The sequence below is a fragment of the Aythya ferina genome, assembly GCF_964211825.1.
Source record: "Aythya ferina genome assembly, chromosome: 15".
In the NCBI taxonomy this organism is placed as follows: Eukaryota; Metazoa; Chordata; class Aves; order Anseriformes; family Anatidae; genus Aythya; species Aythya ferina.
The window spans coordinates 10,334,874-10,359,065 of NC_140314.1; the positions used below are offsets into that span (position 1 = coordinate 10,334,874).

General features: G+C 39.2%; 2 protein-coding genes across 8 annotated transcripts in view; one reads left to right on the forward strand and one right to left on the reverse strand.

Moving 5' to 3' along the window:
* The window catches only part of LOC311445203 (uncharacterized protein), a 259,968-nt gene that overhangs the window by 132,939 nt on the left and 102,837 nt on the right, over positions 1-24,192 (reverse strand). The window contains exon 4 of one of the 6 annotated variants that reach the window (XR_014698277.1): positions 1,836-2,801. The exons of the other annotated variants lie outside the window; for them this stretch is intronic. The gene's annotated coding sequence lies outside the window, so the exon portion shown is untranslated. Of the gene's footprint in view, positions 1-1,835; positions 2,802-24,192 lie in introns of those variants that run through there. 6 annotated transcript variants of the gene reach the window in all.
* Positions 1-24,192, forward strand: part of SHISA9 (shisa family member 9) — a 180,292-nt gene that overhangs the window by 112,819 nt on the left and 43,281 nt on the right. The gene's annotated exons all lie outside the window — the stretch shown is intronic.

A 24,192-nucleotide genomic window follows, 5' to 3' on the forward strand; every position in this document is an offset into this window, starting at 1 on the left:
ATATATTTTATATAGCATTTATACTATACTATATAATATATATACACACTATAGTATATATATATATATATATATAAAACATTTGTTTTATAGACTTAACATGCCATTTAATATTATAGCTTGCTAATCTAGAGCCAGTGTTGGCACAAGATTTATTTTAAAATACTACTATACCATATAAAGAATTTTAATAGTGTCCAGTAATATACAGAAGGTGATCTGATTTGGCTATGCTATTGAAACTCATAAATGGAAGACATAGCCAGAGCTTGTTCTGAATTGCTTAGGGACAACTGAAGTTTAACTAAAAGTGACTGAGTTAGTTCTGTTTTCTTTTTTTTTTTTTTTTTTTTTTTAAAAAAAAAAAGAAGCTCGCCAACCAACAAGACACACACATATATGCTCTTTGAAGACTAGTTGGCGTTGCCATCTTGAATGTCTCCTACCCCCCAAAAAGAAGCTTTTTGCCATGCAATGGTGAAACATTGAAAGGATTGATTTTTTCCTGGAAACTGGGATTATTCAAGTGTTTGTCCAAACAAAGGACAAATAAATTATTTGTAAAATCTCTGTGAAAAACTCAATCTGATCAGAAATCTCACAATTCTGTTTTTCCTTGGTAAGTGACACATTTTAAAATGAGAAGCAAAGCTGTATTTGTCAAAATCTGAATGACTGACTGCACTTAAAATGTTTAAAAAATGTGAAAATGTGGAGGCAATACAGTTAATGAACCATGCAAAAGCATTTGACGGATCTCAGTTACTTACTGCTGTTTCTTTTGAAGAAAAAAAGAGGTGTTGTCAGGACTCATATTCTTGAATAATAGTGGTATTTGTACAGATTTTCCTTTGCATTTCTCAAGCTGTGTTTTATTTTTAAACTTAATTTTATAGAGAAAAGATTTTTATTATCAAATTTCTAGATTTTATATCAAATTAGGTAACGTGGAGGAAGTCACTGAGTGGACATCGCTTCATATGACTAATGTGGCCAACCCATCCAATACACTACAGTATTATGCACTTTATACTATCTTATGTGACTTGGATAAATATCTACAGAATTCCAAGTTAAAAATTAGAGTATTTAAAAGGTTGTGTCAGTTATCTTTAAACTTAAATACTAGGAAAAGCACTCAAAAATGTTTCTGAATAAGAAAAAGGGGGCAAAATTAAAATGGTGCCCAATTTAGTTCAGAGCAATGGTATGAGACAAATAGGAATGCTCCTTAATAACATTCACTGAGGAAACAAAAAGTGAATCCCACTTTTATAAAATTACTTGATACTATACTTAATGTGTAACACTTGGGACAGTGTTTTCATTGTACACTGTTCCTATAATGGAAAAATGTTGCAGTTCAACTATCATACAGAACATTTTTCTATTGGTTCTTTAGGACTTTTAACTGGAACAGAAATGTTTTTGTTGAACTATCATGAACAAGACAGCACTAAACTGCATGAAATGAAAACGTTCATTAAAACTTCATGGAAACATTGCAAAAAGCATAGCAAACAGCCATGGAAATGTAACAGCCATAGTAAAACTGTGAAGTCCACTAAACGCAAGTCCTGAGGGTTGTATAACTGATTCACCCAAAAACTTTCAGTAGAAGCATCACACATGAGGATACTACTTGATAGAATTGCCCTCTGAGAGTCTCTGAAGGTATTACAATAGATTTACTGGACCAATACACATGTCACAGTTACATTTATTTAATTTCCCAAGTGAGCTCTAGCAAAGCATTCTTGTTTGAATAACAGTGACAACTTGGAGCTCTAAAAGCTTAAGAGTCATGCAGCGATTTACCTGGGAAAGTTAGTTAAAAAGAGTGACTGGAATTTATTGTCAAAACAGTACTGCAACAGCTAAACCATTTTGATTGATAGATCATGAAAGCGTATTGTATTGTGCTTTGGGTTCAGATTTGGTAAAGCAAATATGGAAGCGTGTGCATGGACCCATTCTTACGCAGATCAGTAGGCAGAGTCACAGAAATTCAGGCTGGAATAACCTCCAGAGGTCCAACCACCTGCTCAAAGCAGGGTGAATTTAAATCTGTCTACTCAGGTTCTTGTCTGGTCATGTTGTGACTGATCTCCAAGGACTGAGATTCCAGATCCTCCCTGGACATCCTGTTAGAGTAAACCCCTTATGGTGAAAGTTTTTTTTTTTTTCATAAACAGAATAGCTCATGTTCCGCCTTGTGCCCATTACCTCTTGCTTTATCATTGTTGTCTTCTGAAAAAGGACTGGTTCCAACTCCTCTCCACCCTCCTGTCAGGGAGATGAAGATCCCCTTTGTCTTTTCTTCTTAAGGGTGTACAAACTCATTCCCTCAGGCTCTTCTCACAGTATGTGTGCTGCAGGCCCTGTCACAGATTTGCATGGAAGGCTCATGTAGCCAGGCCTAGTGGCACCGACTGAACAGGTGAATTGGTGAAATAGCCACAGTAGTTTGTGTCTGTCAGCGACAGAACCAGGAGACTCCACAAGAGAGGGAATAAAGGCACAAGGCCTTATTTCTGAACCAGAGTCCCTCACAGGAAGACTGGAAGGTCAGAGCTACAACTGCCTCTCAGCTCCAATGCCTCACAGGCCGGAAATCCTCACAGACAAAAATGGCGTCTAAAATGGCCGCCTGCGGCTGGAGGCAGGACCACCACACACAACCCACTGAGGAGGACTGTGACTTGTACCGTGTTGAACTGCAGCTCTTCTGGGGCATGTTTATCTTCTGCATTTTCACAGTGTGAACAGGACCCGGTGTTGAACACAGACAGGGTGCTATACTAAATCCAGGCACAAATATGGAAGAACCTTGTCATCTGTGTAAATGGTGTAAAACGCATAAACTCCCAAGTCCCTGGTTACAGCAATCATCACAACCTTACAGCACACAACCTCAGTCTTACAGAAGATAAAAAAGGAGGGTGATTTTGTAGCTATTGACTTCTTCTTTACTGCACTGAAAGGGCTGGTGTGCCAATGTCAGCCTGGGACTTCAGTTATCTCAGCTGATTCCACCACAACTCAGATCTGTGTGCCCTGCGCACTTTGCAATTGCTTCAGAATCACGTCACAAAGACAGTAGCTTGTGAATGCCTTTGACATTTGCCTTTCATAGTAATGCACATACTCTATTTGAGCTGCTATTTTATATGCTGCTTTAAAAGACATTAGTATCAGAACTGTGCTCTGAATACATCAATTTACAAAGAGAACGTTACTTCAGTAAAATGAAGCCTTCAGAAGAGCTTACAAAAATCTAAAAATAATTATTTGTTCTATATATTTATTCTGCATAACTTATTGTTTATATTCAGTTTAATAAACAGTTTACAAAGGATGACTAATACCAAATAGTTCAGACAATATGATGTCTCACAAACTACACATTCCTGAATAAAGCTCCACCTGTTAAAAAGCTGAGCAATGAGTCTAAACTCAGAGACAAAAAACAAACAATAAAAAAAAACACCTTTCCTCTGCCTTCAACCATGTAGTAACATCTGAGTAACTAATCAATAACCTGAGAATGGAATACAAAAATCACAAAGATGGTATACTTAGATACGAAAAGTAAAAGCATATTTCATATTTATCTGATTACCACATGAGTAACATTTTCACAAGTATATCTCAAGGGAAGCATATGCATTTTTAAAGTCTTAATCCCTTTTGTGCAATACCTACAATGATCATTATTCAGTTTCAAAAAAAAAAAAAAAAAAAAGAAAAAAAGAAAAAAAAAGTGAGTATTTTAAATTTCAAAGCTTCATTCATATTAAAAAAGAATTTCAATTACATTAAGTCATTTCCTGAAAATATTTTTCGGACAGTAAAAACTAACAGAAAGATGTATCACAATGCAGAAGACAGAAATGGGATTGTTACAACTTTCCACAATTAACAATGCAGCCTGTAATGGGTTTTATGTGACTATAGTGCTCCATCGCTCCTGGAAAGATACACATACTGAATTTTAAAGGCATTTAATCCTGGAAGATTATCTATAAATGCTGAAGTCTGGTAGACTCGATGGTTATTTCTGAATTCAGCAAACATTCCTGCAGCGACATTCTCTCACCAGTCAATGCATTCATCCATTGGTTAGTAAATAGTGATCATCAGTAATCTAGAAACACTTGTTAAATTTAACTATCTGCTTAGGTGAACTTGCAGACATCTTGGTTTCTCTATCAGCATCATATTCAGACTCAGCATCTTTTTAAAACAAAACATTCCTGAGGGCCATGAGACCATTAGAAAAAAGGCAAGGATCAATGAAACTCCTGAGAGGGCCTCACTTCACTTGCAAAGTTAATGGGTTTATTAAAAACTCTTCCATCTGAACAGTTGTCTCTCTAAGGTTTCCAGTAATTACCGAGTCACATCATAATAGAGTTTACAAAATGCTTAGGAAGGGATTTTAAAACTTCATTAATCTCCTGGTCCCATCTTTGGCGTATTACAGAAACGTTTAGGGGCTAGCAGTCTCTAGTAAAGTAGCAAACTCTGAAACTGCAGCAAGTTACACTTGCTGATCTCTTGACCCTCACATTTTGTAACATGCTGGAGCACAATAATAAAAAAAGCACTTAGATAAATTGCATTTAATCTAATAAGTGTGCACTCCATTCTAATCCTTAAGGAAATTCAGTATGATACACTGATAGAGCTCCTTTCCAGGACAGCTGAACACCAGTTGAAGAGAAAAATGAGTTCTTGAGCTCAGACTCAGAGCTGGGACCAAGCTGCTATCAGAACAGTAGTGAAAAACCAAGACGCATTACTCCTGGCTTTTCTTCTTCCTGTCTCAGTTATTTGTTCCTGTTGTCACCACACTGAGTCCAACGTATTTAAGTGGAGCATACAGAGAAGCACATGAGTACAAAATGAGTAAAGAAACTCTTCTCCTTCTCCCTGCCCATTACAGGAGAACTAATACCAGCAGTATCTTTGTCTGCTCTACATCTGAACGACTGGGCAATGATGCATTTTTTTTTTCTTTTCCTTCCAATTGTATCTTGAGATTCTCACAAGCCCTATTGCAAATGCATACTGCATAAAATCTCAGCAGCAGAGTTAGCAACAAAATACACAAGCTTTTCTATTCCTAGCTCGATGTCTTATTCCAAAACCTAATATTTTTTCCTTTCTTTCCTCCACATAAAATGGACATAGTCAACTTCTAGCTGTGAATGAGTTATAACCATCATCAATGGGACAGATTAGGCTATTCTCTAAACAGATGCACTTACAAACTCTACTGACCTTTGACAGGGAAATTGATTTCTCTAAGCCACCATTTACTATGCCTCTTGTGCTTATCGACACAATAAAGCTGCAATTTGCCTCCTAGAGTCTTGTCAGTAACTGCAGCAGAATGTCAAGCTGCAGGGCCATGGTCAATGAGCTCGAGCCCATCCTCCCCTTCCTTTGTTACAGTAGCTGTAAATCTTGCTGTACAGAGCTTGGGGAAACACATTTTGTTGAACCTAAATAGTGGAAGTTAGTCGAGCACATAATGCTTCCCAAACGGCACGGTCACTGTCACAGCAGTAGTGCTATAGGAAATGCAAAGTGATTTCAGGCAAGGAAAGTGAAACAAATATTTTGAAACACTGCTCAAACCACAGAAAGTTAGAATGACTGCTGGCAGTAATTGCATTTATATGGAAAATGTACATAGATTTATTTTTTTTTTCTGCTTAAAGAACCTTTCATTTTCTCAGCAACGTAGAGTGTTTTTCACTTCCTTGCAAGCTGGACAGACCCTATCATTCCCCTTCCCCAATTCCCCCCACGCTTTTTTTTTTTTTTTTTTTTTTAAAAAACATTTATGATACTTGTTCAGTCAAATACTGGCAAAAAGAGCAGTGAGCCAAGAGAAGATCAAATATTCAATAGACTTGCTATGAGGCTGCTTAGCCTCTCCTCATGTATGGCTCCATCTTTTTTCCTTGATGCTATCCCACACCTCTCTTATACCATCTGGTGTCCTCCATGAATTTCCAGTGATCCCTCCAATATTCCCACTAACATTTGACAATACTGACCTCAAACTCAGACCCTTTCCAGTGACTGTTCAGCTAGCTGCCAACTTCTCCATTGTTTCCTTAAGCCTGCACAATTATCTTTAAGATGAAAGAAATAAATGAACATGGAAAGGAACATTGCTTCCTTAGGTACGCAAGTACCAGCTGAGATCCTTTGTTAGTTATATCTGCCTCACTTTTTTTCTGCAGTGTTCCTCATCCTATTCTTTAAACATTACACAGACAAATTAGATCTGCACAGTGAACTTGGGGCTCTTGGCTTCCTGCACTCTTTTGTTCTCCAATTCATCTGTCTCAGAGATCTGTACCAGCGCCCGTCACCATAGTAACTGAGCACGTTTCAGTGATTACGTTTTGGTGTATTATATAAAACTTCAGATACAGTGAGAAAGCTTTACCGAAGATCTGTAGGTGGGCCTCAAAGATGATCAGCATCCCAAAGTCTGTTGTGCAGTGAGCTCAGTCCCCGTGTGCCATGTCACCTCGGGTTTATCAGCTACTGGGACTTACACGAGCCCAGCTGGTGGGGTAAGGTGCACTTTGGAGCTACAACTGCTGCAGCAGCCTTACCTGCTGGTCACTTGGGAGATCAGGATCCCAGGTGAGAAGTGGGCTAGCAGCCAGTAGCTGCATCACAGCAGAGTGAGCTGCAGATGGAAAACTGTCCTGAGAAGACCTGCTCTTGAAGACTCTGTGGCATCCCGGCATGAAGGGGGCTGCAACTGCTGAAACGAGTTCTGCTGTGACTGCCAGCAGCATGCCTGAAATCCTACAGAAGGGGACTGGGGAAAGCACATTGCCCTGAAAGTACTGCCACTCTTAGTGCAGCCACCATTGTGTTCAGCACAGAAGAGGATCTTAGCCACTACAGCACAGCACAATCTCTTAGCTATCTTAGCAAGGTATTTAGGCACATGCTTGACTAAATGTTTGGCTCATACCACCAACTTCTGGCACTTCAGTGAAAAAAAGCCATGGGAGACCCAGCTCTGCTACCCTTACCAACTTGACAGAAGCATTTGCTTGCTGCAAATCACAGTGTAACAATAAAACAAATACTAACGTGAATATTAATGTGCAATCAGGCCCCAGGTATGCAAAAGAACTGTGTGGATGGGCAATTACATCTGTTCTCACAGGACCCTGGTGCTGCTCATAGGTGCTGCTTTCCTGCAACTTGCCAAAAGCTGCAGGAGTAACACAGCTGCTCATATATTTCAGCTTAACAAAACAGATACTCTCAAGACTATTATTAAAAATTTGAAGTGGATGTAAAAGTGATCCTTAATTAATGGGAATGATTCAGTGTGTACTTCTGTGGAATACCAGTCTATACTTATTTTTGATCCATAAGAAGAAAAATGTCAGGGTTGAGAAGTAGGTTGCTTAATTCATCTTGTATGGAATATATTACTTAGAACAATAGGAAGATAGGTACAGAAAAGTATATTTAAACAGGAATGTATGTCAGTGTTTTCTGGTCAGGCACATGAAACTCCCCCTGGTATGGCACAATAGGCGTAGGAGCACCAAGTTGATGTGCTCCAAGTTTTCCATTAGAAGAAGGCGATTCCTCACAGGACATTTTAACCTTTTCTGGTAGTATTTTGTATTGCTCTAACTGCTTTGATATTTTTAATATCTTTCCTACGCAGCCATTTTTCCTGAGGCCAGCGTTGTGTGAGCCAAGTAAATGCTTCAAAAGCTTTAAGAAAAATGAGAGGGAATAAAAAAAAAGATTTTTTGCTCATCTACTAATTCCCAACTAGCTACACAGAAGTTCCATTTCACAGGAAACGGTACTCACACAGTCAGAGTTTATATAATTCTCTGGGACAGAATCTGGCCCCACCTGAGTTCCCTGTTTGCCATTGTGTAAATGAGAGCTGTCCATCTCTGGCTGAAAGAAAACAGGAAATATAATTCTAAGAGCAGTATTGAAAGAGTTAAGCAAAGACAGAAAAGATTGTAATTTAGTGCGGAATCCCAATTATACTAAAGCAAACAAACCCTGTTTGTGACCACTAAATGTAAACATGAAATTTGATAGGAAATTAGTCACTATAGCATACTCTAACTATTTTACAAAACAAAATATCTCGAGTAGTTACACATTTTGATCTTTCATATTAGTGAAAGAAGTTGATGTTCTAAGCAGCTGATTTTAAGTATCTGTCTCTTGGGAAGAAAGTACTTTAACTAGAAGTTGATAAATTACCCTACCATACAATAAAACAACAAGCCCTGGGTGCAAAATGCAGCTAGATCAGCATCTGACATCCATTTTGTACTGGCATGAAGACTTCACAAGATTTAGAAAAATGAAAAACGATCCCCAGAATGTGTACTTAGCACACTCTGCTCAACAGAACCCACCACAGTATGTACCACAGCAAAGGCAGTGCTGGAATAGTGAAGGCTAAGGATGTCTTTTCTGGTGGCAGTAGTAAAAAGGGCTGAAGAGCTCCCACCAACATCGAGGGGGGCCTTTCTTCGGCTCCCTTGGGAGGGGGAATTGAGCCCAAGCTAAGAGCGAAGCCACTCCTTCTCCACAGTTTGCAGAGGCACTGTAGGCTGCATAGGGAAAGGCAAGGCGCAAGCAGCAGCAAGGTAATGCCAGCCCCAGTGTAAGGAGGAAGGACCACACTGAAAAAAGCTCGCGAGAACTCAGTGGTAACTGTTACTATCTCACTTCTGGTGGGTGAAGCTCCCAGGGTGTCGCACACAGCCCCAGCTATTGCCTTTCCATGTACAACCAACTATAAACTATTTTCAGCAATTCAGTAAATTTTCCTTTTTTCTTTTTCCTTTACATGCACTTAGAAGTTAACTGCTTTGGTGGTATCATTACAAGTAAACCAGAGACTTCTTGTATCTGCTTTATAGACACAAGATCTGTTGCAGTGAAATTAATCAGAATGAATCAGGCATCAGAAACTATTTGGGGAACAGGCAAATGATGTGCAGCAGCCTTCAGCAAAGAGACTAACTTTTCGCTGTTACAGATGGCTGATTACAGGGCCTAAAAAGAGGGCTGGAGAAAGAAAAAAAAAAAATAGAAGCATGGTGAAGAATACATTCTTCGTAGAGAGCCTCAATCCCTTTCCCTTTTTCTAAGGAAAGATGGTTTAGAGGCTGCACAAGGCTCTGGTAGAAAATGAGCCCCCCAGCTTCTGAAAAATAGATAGGAATGAAAAAAAATGGATTTGCAAGGTACCAAGACTGGGTGCTGGCAATGCAAGTCACCTGGGTATTAAACAAGTCTGGATTTCCTGTAGCAAAATGGAGGACTTCTGCATAATGCATCAAAAGACAGAGGGAAGCACAGGACACAATTCAATTGTACAGTCCAAAGCAGAATAAAGCAACTAGAGACAGCTTATTGATCTGAAGAGAAAGATAAAGCAATACATGTAGATAGGAACATTTCTCTTTGTTAGTGTCACAATTCCACCGCATTTACTGACCATCCAACTCAGAGACCATCTTCATTACTGCCATTATTGCTACCCTACTTACAGTCATTCCTCACTTTGACACAATGCACTCTAGATGCACAAAACGAGAAGAAAAATAAATATCACTTCCATGCAGTTTAACAGCCTTTTCATTTGGCTGCTTAATGGGAGGGACTGATCCTCCATTCGTGCTGATGGAGAAAAGGAACAGTAAATCTGGATTGCTGAGCAGCAGTAAATTTGGCACTTTACTTTAGAAGCTGTGATGTAATAGCGGTATTGATGAGTCTCTCTGGATTCAGAAATCTTTTAGAAACCTTTCTTTTTTGGTGTGTAACACCTTAAAACACAATTCAGTCACTCACCCAGACATTTTATCAGCGTTTGCTGAGTGTAAGTGCAAGTCCACCTGTGACAGCATTTTGTCTGCCAAGGGTACCTCTGTCATATGATTCACCACCAAGAAGACAAAAAAATAGTTACCAAAGGCAACGTCAGTGTTTCCTGAGCAATAAAACTCAGTCCCATCAATAACCTGCACCCAGAGCTCCAAAAACTCTCCCAAGAAGCAAATCAAAATCACTGGCTGTTGAATCAAGGCTTGATAGGATTGCCAGAGAGAGCACTGCAAAGCACAGAAGCTAAACAAAATTCAGTGTTCACAATTATATGGGTATGAAAAAAGTTCACTAGGGTTAGGCTGATTTCCTGTTACCTTCCTTATCACAGAATCACAGAATTTCTAGGTTGGAAGAGAACTCAAGATCATCGAGTCCTTATCATACCAGGATTCTGCAAAAAACAAACAAACAAAACATATAAAGGGAAAAAAGAAAAAAAGAAAAAAAAAAAAAAAAAAAAGAATGATCCCACAAAGGAAGCAAAATGCTATTTATTTTTAAAAATGAAAAAAAATCAACAAAACAAATTAAACCAAAGACAGCACGACTAACTCAGTCCTGCAGGTATTTTGTATGTGAGCTTCTGACACTATGCAGTACATAAAACACCTGTGGGAACACATGCAGCATTTGCATGTGCTGGGAAATGATAAAAGAAATGACAAAATAACAGAAGCTAAAGGCAGAAAGCAGTGCTGGAAGGTGGAAGCCTTGTGGATGCCTTCTGACTGGATGTTTTCCTGAGGCCAAAACCAGGTCCTTAGTTAGTACATCATCTACAGCCTCATTTATTTCCTACCTGCTGTACACTGCAGTGGTCTGTCACTCTGATAAAGGCACAGGTTCGGTTTCTTATGCTAAAAGGTAACTCATTTGCACAGAGACAAAACCTGATAGAGGGCTGCCCCTCACCTAACCCGTCAATCTTTAGCATTTGAGTATGCACCAAACAAGGAGCTCCTGGCTGGGATCTATCTGGAAAGAAATGACTCTTTACCATCAATATGCAGGAGCTTGGGTCTTCCATTACCGTACCAGGCTGTATTAGTTAGTATAGTATCGACTGCATTATGAAGCACAACAGATAAATTAGAGCTGATTTGGATGGAATTCCATACATAATTTCCACCTCAGAAGCAGAGTTGTCCTGCCCTTGTCCTCATCACTTCACTCTTGTTGCTCTTTCACTTATTCTAAACAAAAACAACAACAAAAATTTATTTTTAAACCTGATAATTTCATGACCCATTTTACTGTGCAGACCCACAAAGAGCGGCATGTCTGCAGCTGTGGGAGTGTCAAACTGCATCATGACAGAGCAAATAAAAGACTGGAGAAGAGTGGGAACATCAGAAGTGAGCTTTAGTGGCAAAAAAAAGTTGCAAGAATATACACCAAAGCTATGAGCAGAATTTTACTTGATCTGTTTTCTTTTTACTGAGATGAATTATAATAGAAGTGAAAAGATGAACAGGTGAGAACCTCCAAATGCCAAAATCAAAGCATTTGAAAAATCAACCAGGGAAACAGGTAATTACACTCCTTGTGCATTAGCTGTGACAGCACGTTAATCTTAACACACAGCTATGGGTGAATAAACAAGTGCAAAGAACCTAGATATGAATATAGTTAAAGACATGCATAAGAAAATTGCCATATATCAATTAACTCTGTATTTGCTCAGAACAGACTTTTTTCCCACCAAGCCCTTCCAAAGCCTAGGCTGGTTCTCAGAAGAGGTATAAGCAGGCACTTGCTTTCCCAGAAATTGATGTGAAACTGGAACACTTTGTTTCAGAAGTTCTGTGTAGGCTGAGCAAAGTTTTCTGAGTAAGACTGTGGCCCAGTATTAGCATTATTACCAGCTCTGAAGCTTCTGGTTGCTAAGATGCATTGATTTCTCTCAGGAAGCACACTGATTAGATGACATATCTTTCAAAAAATAAGAATGTGAAACACAGTCATTTGGAAATTAATAGAGTCCTACCAGTGGAGGAATTGCACATTTAAGTGGCTATAGCTACTATTTGCCACTAGGCAAATGTCATCCTCGAATTGGCATCCAAACCAAGTTTGAGGAAATTTCCTATTAATTTCTAGGTTCTACAAAAATAAAAGGGACTGATAATTCACATTGATCATAAGTCTTCTGCTATCACTTATAACAATGATACTTGGCAACTAATAGCATTTGGGAGCAGTTTGTGCATATTCTATCAATGTTAGGAAATTTGTAAAGCAGATGGAGTCCCTCTGATACTGCAACTTAAACTTCCCTGTGGCTCTTATTTGTCATATACACATATTGCACAAACACCCTGATTGCCTCTGTCATCAAAGATAACAATATCCTGAGTCCTCAGTACAAGCCTTTCTCAATCTTTCACAGCATGTGGTATTTCTGGGACTGAGGCATAGGAGCAGAAGATGCTCATACAGCCACCGGCCAGGCTATCCAGCACCCTACAGATTAAGAGAAGATTTGTCAAGTGAGGAACATTTTCAAAATTACCATCACATAAACAGACAAAACTTTGTAGGTCCTTTATCATTGTAAATTTGGGTAGCTGAGCAAATGAGACAAAGGTCCAGTGGGTGAGCGTATCACCATTTTGCATGCCACAGCTGTGTGGCTTCCTAATAGCTCTTGCTCTCCACAGCAGAAGTTAAGATTTCCCAGTTGACCTTACTGCTATATTTAACCAACTAAATATAGAGAATACTTGACTCAAATTTGGAGAGTGCCAGTGCACTATTTCTCACATGACAGCTATACTAACAAATACAATCAATGCCTGGGAATAATGCAGCATGATGTGCCTGGGGATGGAACCCCTGAACCCCCCCCAGGGTTGTCCCCTGGCGACAAGCAGTGTGTCACAGGACATGGGGTCACGAGCATTGCTCTGCCTGCCCTGACACCCCATGGCTAGGGAGACTCTTACCCTATTAAGTGAAATTCCCATAGCCTAATTCTGGTAGCAACATTGCCAACATTTCTAATTCTATAATTACTAGTGACAGGGGAGGAGTATTTTTATTGGATGGTAGTGGTTGGTGGATTATTTTTTTCAAAACTGGTTAATATTTCTTAATACAGTAAATACAGTTTACCGAAGGAGTTGGTTTTTCCTTCCTTTCAGAGATGAGCGTTCAGCCTCACTACTTCCCTGTCCTAGCAAGCCCAAGTGGATCTTTTGTACTTGTCCTTTCCAGGGGGGACAGCAGGCAAGCTGCTCCACTTTGCACATCACCTCTGGGACACAGACAGACAGACAGACTGGCTGGGGAGGTAGCTGCTGCTCCTTTCCAACCTCGAGGAAAGAGTTTGCTCCTTTGCCTTGCTCAGGTCAGAACGGCACAGAAAGTGGGAGCACTACAATGACATCTTTTGGTACACATTCACGAGAAGAAACCCTTATTGTGGTAAAGTAATATGCATAGGAGTTACTCTGATAAAAATATTTGCAGGATTAAATGTTTGCTTTCAGTATCACAGCCTTGAATTCAGGTCTGCATCACATCTTCAGACCAGTAAAACTACTCTATCCTCTATAAGTATCAGACCGAAATTTTCTTCTGAGGTCATTTTTGACTTTTTTAAAAAAAGGAATTCTTAAAAGCACTAAGTTTAGTCACAGTTTTGCCTTAATTATAAATTCAGTTTTCCTTTTCTTTTTTTTTTTTTTTTCCTTTTCTGAGGAACTTACAATGAAACAAGCACTACAGCTGAGATTTTTGCTCTTCAACTGCAGTACTATCAAAACCCCACTAAAATATCAATATGTTCTGAAACATGTGGCACCTTGCTGTTCTGGATTTTCTTGTAAAATGAGAAAAGAAAGAAAATATTAATGTCTTACTTGAAGCATATTTTACACATTAGAAATACCACGATTCAGAAGGACTCCTTTATTACCAAATCCTTAGGGAATGCACGTGGTTAACAGGGTAACTAATGTGCAGTAGATGTTTCAGAGGCAGGCTCTGCTGGAGCAGAAGGTGTGCTGAGTCTGTGTTAGCTGGAAAAAGGCTACAGAGCAAATGCAAGAAAGCTATGAGACATTTCCACATCTCTGCATCTGGATCTAACAGTGGAAGGTTTTCAAATATTTTTCACGTATATTATCATTGCTGTGTGCTGTCTTTTACATAAGGGGATTTAAGTACATCATCAGAACAAGGATCAGCACAATTTACCAACTGAACTGAACTTTGCATTTGAGATTGTTTTTTTTTTTTTTTTTTTTTTTGTGCGTGTCCTAGTTTCAGTTTAAGTTTTAAACGTTTAAAATTTTAGCCTTTAATTAAAATTATTAACATTTAAGTGTTGATGTGACACATCCTGGTTAAACACAGTTCCATAAGAAGAATTTCCATTCCATAGAGCAGAAGGCAGACTTTACCTTTCACATGAGTTTCTATCATCCTTATGTCACAGAGCAGTGGCCATTGTGTATCTGTTCTACAAAGCATTTGCTTTGAGTGAAGCCTGGGACTTGACTTAGTTAAGAATTCAGTATCAGACATTATGACAAGAATGACAACAGAACACAAGAAATACCCTTAAACATGATATTAACATTCGTGACATTTCTGTACTCTCCTTATTCAGCTGATATAAAGACAGGCAGGCATAACAAACCACAGCCATTAATTCAAGAATGTAAGCATAAAACATCCAGTAAAAAAACCTTCAGCTCTCACAGTACTATTCCTCCTGTCCAATAAAGATGGAAAATGGCTTTAAAACTAGAAAAAGGCTGTCATACTGTAGGTTGTTACATTAATTATTTTTTCTTCATAGAAGTCCAGCCACTGAATAGGATTTGTAGAGCTGTTATATATCAAACCGTAACCTAAACATAACCAAAAAAATAAGTTTTGCTAGAAATTGAAAAGAAAAGTAATATCCAGTCACACAACAAAACAGTAGTGCTTGATTAAGGGTGGGATATTTATCCTTAGGGCTCAGAGCTGGAGGATTTCCAGGACACTTGGAGGGAGTGGTGACACAGCGGTGCTGCAGTTGAAGGAGAGACCAGGAGTGCAAACACATGCAGATAAATCCCTCTCGCCCAGAATCATTGCCTTCTCAAAACTGTGCATCAACCTCTGACTATTGGCACTGCCTAAGTACCTATTTTTTTATAGTGTTCCCAGTTTCTACGTATTCATCTCAGTGAAACTGATAACATTTCTTCTTACCTATGAGACAAGGTCATTTTTCTTAAAATAACATAAAAACTGCTAAAATCTGTTCTTCACTCCACTCGTGTACCTCTGGGAGCTAGCACTCAAGACACTACACTAGCTACCTTGATACTGAGATACATCTCTCTGATATACAGTATATGTTTCTCCATAACAGATTTCCAAAGAGCATCAGAGCTCTCCCCTCCTTGCAGCCTGTACTAATGTGTTAACTTGTAGGTAGCCACGGAATAGGAAACGATAGCTAGTTTCCTGATCTGGTCAAGTACTTCCTTAAAAAGCACTTATAAGTTATTTAGCAGTGCTTTAAAAATTAAAATGGCTCTGTTTTTTTAGAATAGCAGATATCTGACTTCAGTGTGCCACTTACAATAAGCAGATGAAGCACATGCAGATGAAGTAGATGCACTTGTGGAGGAGATCACAACTGTCACCGCGGTGGCTGCCAAGCAGGGCAAGTGGTGCCAGTGGATTGCTCACTGCTGGGAAGACCAGGGCCATAACCTGCCCATTAGCCCATTAACACTTCTGAAGGCAGCACTCTGTGTCTCATGTATTTTCACCTTTGCAGCTTCACCCATCCCTCTATAGAAATCATCCATAAACAAGTGGGAAGGCAGAAGGTTTGCAGAACTCATCTGATACTTAAGAAGTGGGCTTTTCTCCTCTTCTGACAGTAGACAATATTCAGAGCGCTAAGGTCAGACAGCTCGGGCACTCCTTGCTTTTAAGCAGCAAGCATTTTCACATCCTTTCACCCAAGGACATGAAGCAGCAGACAGATTTAAGTAATTAAGTTTCACTTCAATAGTAGTTAGGCGGTTCAGAAGGAAAGGGGTTTTCTGGAGGAGTGCAGGTGTACCTGCCTTAAGAACATGTGCACGGAGTATCACAGAAAGGTGACACAATTCATGCATTTTTAACACAGGACCTTCATTTTGATATGTGGTAAAGATAAATTATATAAACAGAGGTCTGTTATTTTTCATCACAAAGTAAGCAAATGCCAAAGAACTCAATGAAAGAACAAAGAGGAGGGATACCCTTGCAGGTTTATAAACTTCCTGCTCCAAAACAGAATCAAAGTGTTGTACACTTTACATCTGCTTGGTTGAAGCATGTTGCCACATCCTACCCCTCTGTGATCTGTGAATAAGCACATAAAAACTTATACTTCATTCTGGCTTGTTGTTCTGTTTTGAGAAAAGGGCAGCATATTATCTAATGATGAATCTTAATAAATACTTTATCAGAAAAAAAAAAGAAAAAAAAAAAAGAAAAAAAAAAAAGAAAGGAACTGAATTTGAACCTAAAACAATAGTTTCTTTTTCAGGACTCTTTTATAAATTCTCTGTCTTCTCATAGTCCATCCTATCCCTAAAGGATAATGTATCATACAAAAGGATAAGGAAACCAGAGAGAGTTATACTAATGGAGACAGATGCTCAGTTATTCAAACAGAATGGCTGTCTGTCTCTGTTGAGATACCTGCTTTAAGAAATTCTAAGAAATGGCTAATAAAGAGATTTTATGAAATTCAATACTTAGTGTTGCCAAAAAATATCAAACACTGACATAAAAGAGCAGGTATTTCTGGACTGTATCTTTCACATACAATTGTTTTGTATTTATTCGTACTTTGAGATGGCTGTCCTACTTACTTATATACATGCCAAGCTCCATGAAATGCTTTTTTGCTGTTCGTCAATTTATATGCTGATGTGAAGTTAATCTCAGTTCACCATGTCCCTTCACAGCAGCTGTAATTCTTCTTTATGATGTTTTTCTCAGCTTGCTGCACCCTGCATACCTTTATCTATCAGCCTTTATAGGAGTGTAAGGGCTATGCACCTCCACTAGGGAAAAGGTGTACATAAATAACCTTTCTTTTTCCAGAAAATACAGATTAATGATTTAAATACATATACATATTTATAAACATAACCCACTCTTTTCAGTATGTTATATTTAAGTACCGGTATTTCAAAACTACAAGCAATATTAGAAAACAGGGTTGTCTCCCTAAGACAACCTAAACTTCCTAAAGAACTCCACTTTTTTTTCCCAAGGCACAGGACGCTGCATATAGCTCTCTTATCTTTGAGATTACAAGCACTCCACATAAAGCTTCTCCTTAGATGGATTATTCTGAGATCAATTATTAATAAAGTCAAATTCTAGAAAGAGGGTAGGTTTTACACAATATATATCAATCTGCAGGGAGAGGTTGGTCACACATTGACATATCAATCTACATAACCAAGATTACCTCTGATTTAGATGAAGGAAAGCTGCAACACAACAGCAGAATTCCCAAGAATGCATTTTCAGCTTGGCTAGGAACAAGTGATGTATACAGGCAAGTGTAATGATAAGAGCTTAAGAGACTTTCCTTGTGCAAAGACTCACAGACCACCTCATCCACAGTCACTCAGCCCATCAAAAAAAAAAATAATCGTATCTTTTTGCTCATTTTGTAATATTTCCGTATATAGTATCAGAATCAAAGATGCTGCTTTTTCCTTTACAACAACACCAGCTTAGAAAATCATTTCAGCTCAAGATAACACTCTAAAGCAATATGCATAAGTGATTTCTCTCGGGTGATACAACAGCCACAAGAATTGCCAAAGAACCTGTTCAAGCTGTTACATGGGAATTGATACCTAGCTGTACTGAAATGAGAGAAGCGTGGTCCAGAATAAATGCGAGAACAGAATTTAAAATTCCTTGGGCTGCTACCCAGGAGGGGAGACCTCACTCAGCGTGAGCACCAGGCAATTCGTGTGGGAGTCTGTGCCTCAATGGTCAGCAGTCGTGGGTGCAAAATGGAAACTTCATTTCATCAATTATAAATGCAGCAAACCAAATCTTGTTCTCTAGCATCCTGGTTAATATGAAGTAACCATAGTAGTCAACAGAACTGTTCCTGGTATTGGAGATGTGAGCATTTGGCCCTGTTAGCTTCAGAAGAACCCCAATGACAGTAAGAGCTCAGACACAAAAAAGCTCCCTTTTGAGGGGGAGCACTAATCAATGAGCCTTTGTAATATTTCTTTCCCTGTACCATTTCTCAGGGTTTTTATTTGTTTCCTTGTTTTTGAATGTATGCAGTAGCAAGAGCTCTTTCTCCTCCAAGCCTCAACCTTTCATTAATTAGCTGCAGTGGGACATGCAGTACAATAAAAGTGGACAAAGCCTTTTTGCAGGGCTTTAGGTGCAGCTGAATATAGGATGCACAAAATGCACTTTTCTTTTACCTAAATATACCTTCCTTCCTGTAAGAGAAGGGATACACACCATTTACATCTCCAAGAGACCTGGACAAGCATCAGTACTAGAGGAGACAGAGTATTTACCTGGGATTAAAGCTGACTCAGAACATCCACATTCACACATATGCTTTCACTGACAATTGATGCACTCTAACATAGTTTGCCCTCTTTTAACTTTAGCAAATTATAGGCTTTGTAGAGGTACATTTTCAAAGCAGCCAATGATTTGTGCCCATGAATCTCAATTATTTGCTAATGAGATGTATGACTCCCTTTCAAAGAACCCCTTTGAAAATGCACCTCATAATGTTTGAATGTATCCTTGTGTTCTCTAAGGGTGAGACAATTCCCTAAACCTTGAAATGGGCTGGTAGAAGGAATCAGTACTTCATGCTTTCAGGGAGAAAAACTAAATCACATGGAGCTATATCAAAGTAGCGACTGGTGTGGGCAGGGAATGATTATAATGGTGTGAGGCTGAAAACTTTTTTAGATTCCTGCATAATTGCAACAAGAAGAGAATATCACTGACATGAGGCTGAGAAGAGGCAAAAGTGAATGTGCTGCCATTTATTTATTTTTAAATGGAACAGACAGTTCAGAAATTGAATGGCTGTGCACAGCTGGCAAAGTATGGCCAGAAAAATAATCAAAGGAAAAAAGGGAACGGAAGGGGAGAGGAGGAGCAGGGGACATGGAGAGAGAAAGACAGAGACAAAGAAGAGAGGAAGATTAAAAGTAAGATCACTACAATGGAAATGCAGCCCTGCAACACAGGAGTACTAACGTGAGAGATGTATGGTCCCATAACAGGGAACCAAAGGAACTAGAAATAGAATCAAACAATAATAAAGTCACATTATTAAGCAATCTGATGGTAATTATTACTTTGCTTATTAAGTGGGTTTGCATAGTAAATACAGTTTTATACATAAAATTCTTGAAACATTTTGGCTTGGGAATATAGAAGAAGACAGGAACATCTGAAAGGTGAATGTGGCTGCTGTGCACCTCATTCAAAGTGTCTTCTGTTTTGATGCGTCACTGTTGTTAAAGCAGCATGCCCAAAAAAGGCAGCAATCACAGGAAAAAGTCTCATAATTAATAGCAGTGATGTAATTACACGATGAGTCTGTTTCTTTAGCGAGAACTAAAATGTCACTGGGAACAAAGGCTTTGCAATAGATGGTTTAAACAAGTTAAGTAAGTTGAAATAAGGGTGCTTAGCCTGAAACTTCTGCAGATAAGCATTAATGGTAACTCACTATCTTCACTTTCTGCAATACGTATTTCTGAACCCAAGCAATTCATATTTCTGAACTTAGCCTCTCCCCTGGAGATCTCCTCCAGTTTTCCTTGGAGGTTACCCTGGATCAGTTTTACAGGATGATCAAAAGATATTTTGAGAAGTGAAGACCAAATATCAGCAGATTTCAAGATATTTTGGGGATGAGACCATGGTATCTAAAGGATTCTCTCTCTCTCAAATCAAAGCTTCCTTTGAGACTTTGGTACTGTCATCATCACAAGTCAGTCTCATGTGTCCCCACTAACCAGTGGTCTAGGGCACTGTAACTCTTGCAGCAAAACAAAACTGCTGGGAATATCGTCTCCTCTAATACATATGACTCCAAGTCTGCCCACACAGTAAAATTAAGTAATGATACATTTTTTAAAATGCATGAAAGGAAAAAAAATAAAAAATAAAAAAATAAAAATAAAAATTAAAGTTGTACTTGTTGTGAATTTGGAGGTGATAAATGCAGTAGACTAAAGTGAAAATGTATTTATGCTCTTGTTTTCCGTTTGCTAACTGTTCTCACACATGTAACTTACCCCACATAAATCTGCAAAAACAAATCCATGTGTGTTTTCTCACATTACGCTTTTTATAAACAAATAACTGTCTGTAGGGCTAGCATTTTCCCTTGGGCTAATTAAGAGTTAAACTCTCTGAGAAGTTATCTTAGTAAATTGTAGCTATTGTATGCTATTAAATGTCAATTACTGGGGTAAGCTGATTCCTACTGCATATTTATTAAGATTAATTTACAAGGTGTATTGAAGGAATTATTGAACATTTTAAAAATGTTAATAGATACAATTACTAATAAATCATCCTGACAACAAAAAATCTCTCCCATTCTTCAGCAAGACCATGAAGCTCATTAAATCTCTCAAATGAAACTATGACTGTTCTGTCAGACACACAATTAGTGTTTTGCAGCTACTGCACTGAAACAGAATGGTCTCATCTAGGGATGCTGGGTAGTGTCAGAGCGGTAATTCTCAATATAGGTAATGTACTCAACAGTCCTTTCCCCCTGGCTGGCTGCCATTTCTGCCTGCATGATATCTTGCTGCCTTCAAAATTCACAGTTCATCTTTATGTAACAGAGGAGACCGGCCTGAAGGGGTGCAGAAGGAAGTGCCTCTAGTAATTAACTGACAAGTAATGACTTAGGAAATTCCAGCATCAAAGACGAAAGTCTGTTGTCAGGGCAGATTCTCAGTATTCATTCAGTTTACGCATGGTGATTTGAGGACACAGATTACCGTCCATTTTGTCATTTACAAGCAACCCTCCAACACCTACAATAGCGGTTCACAAGAAAACACAGTGTCAGGGAGCTATTTTTTCTTTTTTTCATTTTATTCCTCTTGCATTGCTATGACCTTTAAAAATTATTATGTGTATGGTTTTGATTTGATCTTTCATGAGTTACCCCTCATCTGCTCTTCTTTCCTTCCTATTTCCTTCAAGCTCTATACACAATATTATCAGTGGGTGCGGTGCATTCCTCTGATTTTTCTGTTGGCGTTCCCTTGAAACATATTTTCCTAACATTTGCTTCTCTATTAGCCCATGTCCCTGAAAACACAAGCAACATGATTAATCAGCTACTGATCTTTTTCTCCTGCTCCCTGTATTAAAACATTTGGAAGACGATTCTCTGCTGCCCTGGTGACTTCTCTGCTGCTGGGAGCAGGCAGCTCTGGTTGTTTTTCCAAGGGTAATTCATCTTCTTGCTTTCTATGCAGAGCTACTAACAAATCAATCAAACTCTTATATTTGAATTTAGTAGAGGCCTTGGACGGCAGGCAACATTATTTCAGCTTGTATTGAAAAGGGACACCTTAAAAAGAGACAGAATTGTTCTCTTGTTTTGTTTGAATGGAAGCAGCTATTTATTTAAATCCACAACTGCCTGTAAATCAGGAGAGTGCAAAATAGAAGTAGCACAATATCATCAGTATAGTAAAACTTAAATTTACTTTTTTTTTTTTTTTTTTTGGGGGGGGGGGGAGGGGGGGGCGGGGAGGAGTGCAGGGGGTGCAGATATGAAGATGAATCCCTGGAATAAAAGCATGATGATGATAAACGTGTTCAGGATTAATTGGTTGTAAACACTGGTACAACGAGTGGATATGCAAATTTTCTGCATATTATGTAAATATGTAAAATAATGCCATTTCAGGTGGGATGATTACTAGAGGTGGCAGAATATGTTTCCTTCCTTTTCATCAGTCAAGATAAATTAGTGGGGACGTTAACATATTTCACTAGAACACATTAAGAAACCACTAAATAAAAATATTTCTCTAAGGCATTAATTAGAGACAGTTTCGTTTATACTCATAAACCTTTTTACATTCTTTTTCTTAGAAAGGTCATTTCATGAAGAGCTGAATGTTGGCAATCCTGGGTGCAAAACCTGCAGCTAATGGGAGAAAGAGGCTAAATGAGAAAATACTGAAGGAAAACAGCATTTTTCATCTGATCTTATATGATACTTCTTTAACTATAAAGCACCTAGGAGAAATAAACTCAATTCTCCCCTGCCCCATATCAGCTATTTGTAAGGACCACAAAGGCGTTCCCAGCCAAACATGTGAGCTTTTTGCTCCTTACAGGTGTTCCCAAAGCCCCTGGCAGAGGTGGAGAAATTTTACTTTCCTCCCTGCCTGCTGCAGCCGTGGAGCTGCTCCGTGTGTGTGCCATGAACCTGAAAGGGACTGGGCAGTCTTTCCTCTGGGACTTGCAAAAGACCGACTGGGGCTCTTTTGCACCAATGCCTCATTATTCCGAACTGCACCGCACGGCTTTTTCTGCCATTCTCCTCTTTTTATTCCTTCTAAATAGAAGCAGAAGAAGGAAATCGGGCAAAATGTAGATTCACACCACTGCAACAGGCATAATACTTGTTACTGTTATTCTGACCCCATCAAAATAACTCTCACACTCCTGTTCTTGTGTATGTTAGTTGAAGAAAAAGCCCAGCTGGCTTCCTTCCCACTCAGACACCCAGCCTTTGCACAACGGAAACAACTCTCTCTCGCAGACTGAATCACCATGCCCGTGCGCTGCCTGTGCCACAGGCACTTCCTCGCCTTGGCAGCCTCCAACAGGCACCTCTGCCACTGGTGGGCTTGTGGTGGGACACAAGGGTTTGAGCAGCTCTAGACTCACATAGTGCAGGGCTCAGATGGACCTGGCAATCCCCTGCACCTCTTCCAGCTTCAGGGAGCTGCATTCAGTGAAATGCAGCCCACCTGCGCTCTGAGCTCTGCCAGCTGCACAAGAGCCCGTGGATGAGCTGAAAATCAGTCCCATAGGCCTGCGATGGAAAAGCCACTCCAGTTTGACTGATACCAGTCAAAAGATGCTAAGAACATTTATATAGCATATGAATAAAACTCATCTGCCATAGGGGCCACGTGCTCGCTCCATTCACAACAGAGAACCTTGCCCGTGGCGCAGTCTTTGGTGCATTTCTGCAGTAAGGAACTGCAGCACGAAGCTGACCTCTGACTCCGCTACCTACAGAGCAAAGCCTCAGTGATTCAGCGATACTGCTCTGTCTTACAATTACTTGTCTACAAGCTTAATAGCACATTTCCTAACAGCTTCCTGCACAGTGCATAAGTTGAGCTGCAAACAAGCCCTGTTACACCATTGCGCTCTGTCCACAAAAGAGGAGTGGTACATCAGCTCTAAAAAAATAATTAAATTTAATGACTCAATTATGTCTTTATCAAAATATAGAAACTCTTTTCATAAGGGAAGAGCATTTCTCTCAGCTATATATGTATTATCAGTTCTTTTCCAAATAATAAGTAAACTGAGGAAAACAGATTTAGAAAGACAGTTTCTAGTTTACAATATTCTCCAGGCATTTTTTTTTTTTTGCTGATTAGTTACTATTTGTTGTTAATAACAATGGGGGCCCTGAGATGTCCTCTTGCACGTTTTCAAGAAGTAAAGATTGATGTGCAGCAAGTATCTTCTGCCCTATTTGCCTTTTTCACCCCGTGCTTGCAGCAGGCCTGGCAGCTCTGAGGTCTCAGCACCAGCCACCAGCTGCCACCACTCATGTGTCCTCCCCTGCCACAAAGCAAGGTGCTCCGTCCTGCTCACTGCTATGTGTAGGGAGACAAATTTAATAGGAAAGGAGTCTAAAACAGTGAGTGAGTGGCATTACGTAGTGACCAGCTGCAGCTGGAGTCTGGACTGCTCTTGTTAGTGAGCTCCATAGGTAATAAATGTTTTTATTATGTCTCCTATCCTTGTCTGTACAGCAAGTGGTCTACGCTGTTGCTCCTTTTATAAACACATAGATAAAAGACATCCTTCTCCCTCGTGTATATAGATGTATGTTTGTGTGCATATATTTAAGTATATATGTATATATATGTGTGTGTGTGTGTGTGCGTATAAGCAGTAAGTCCGCATCCTTCCTCCTTCCTCAGCAGCTTGGCACAGCATGGCTCC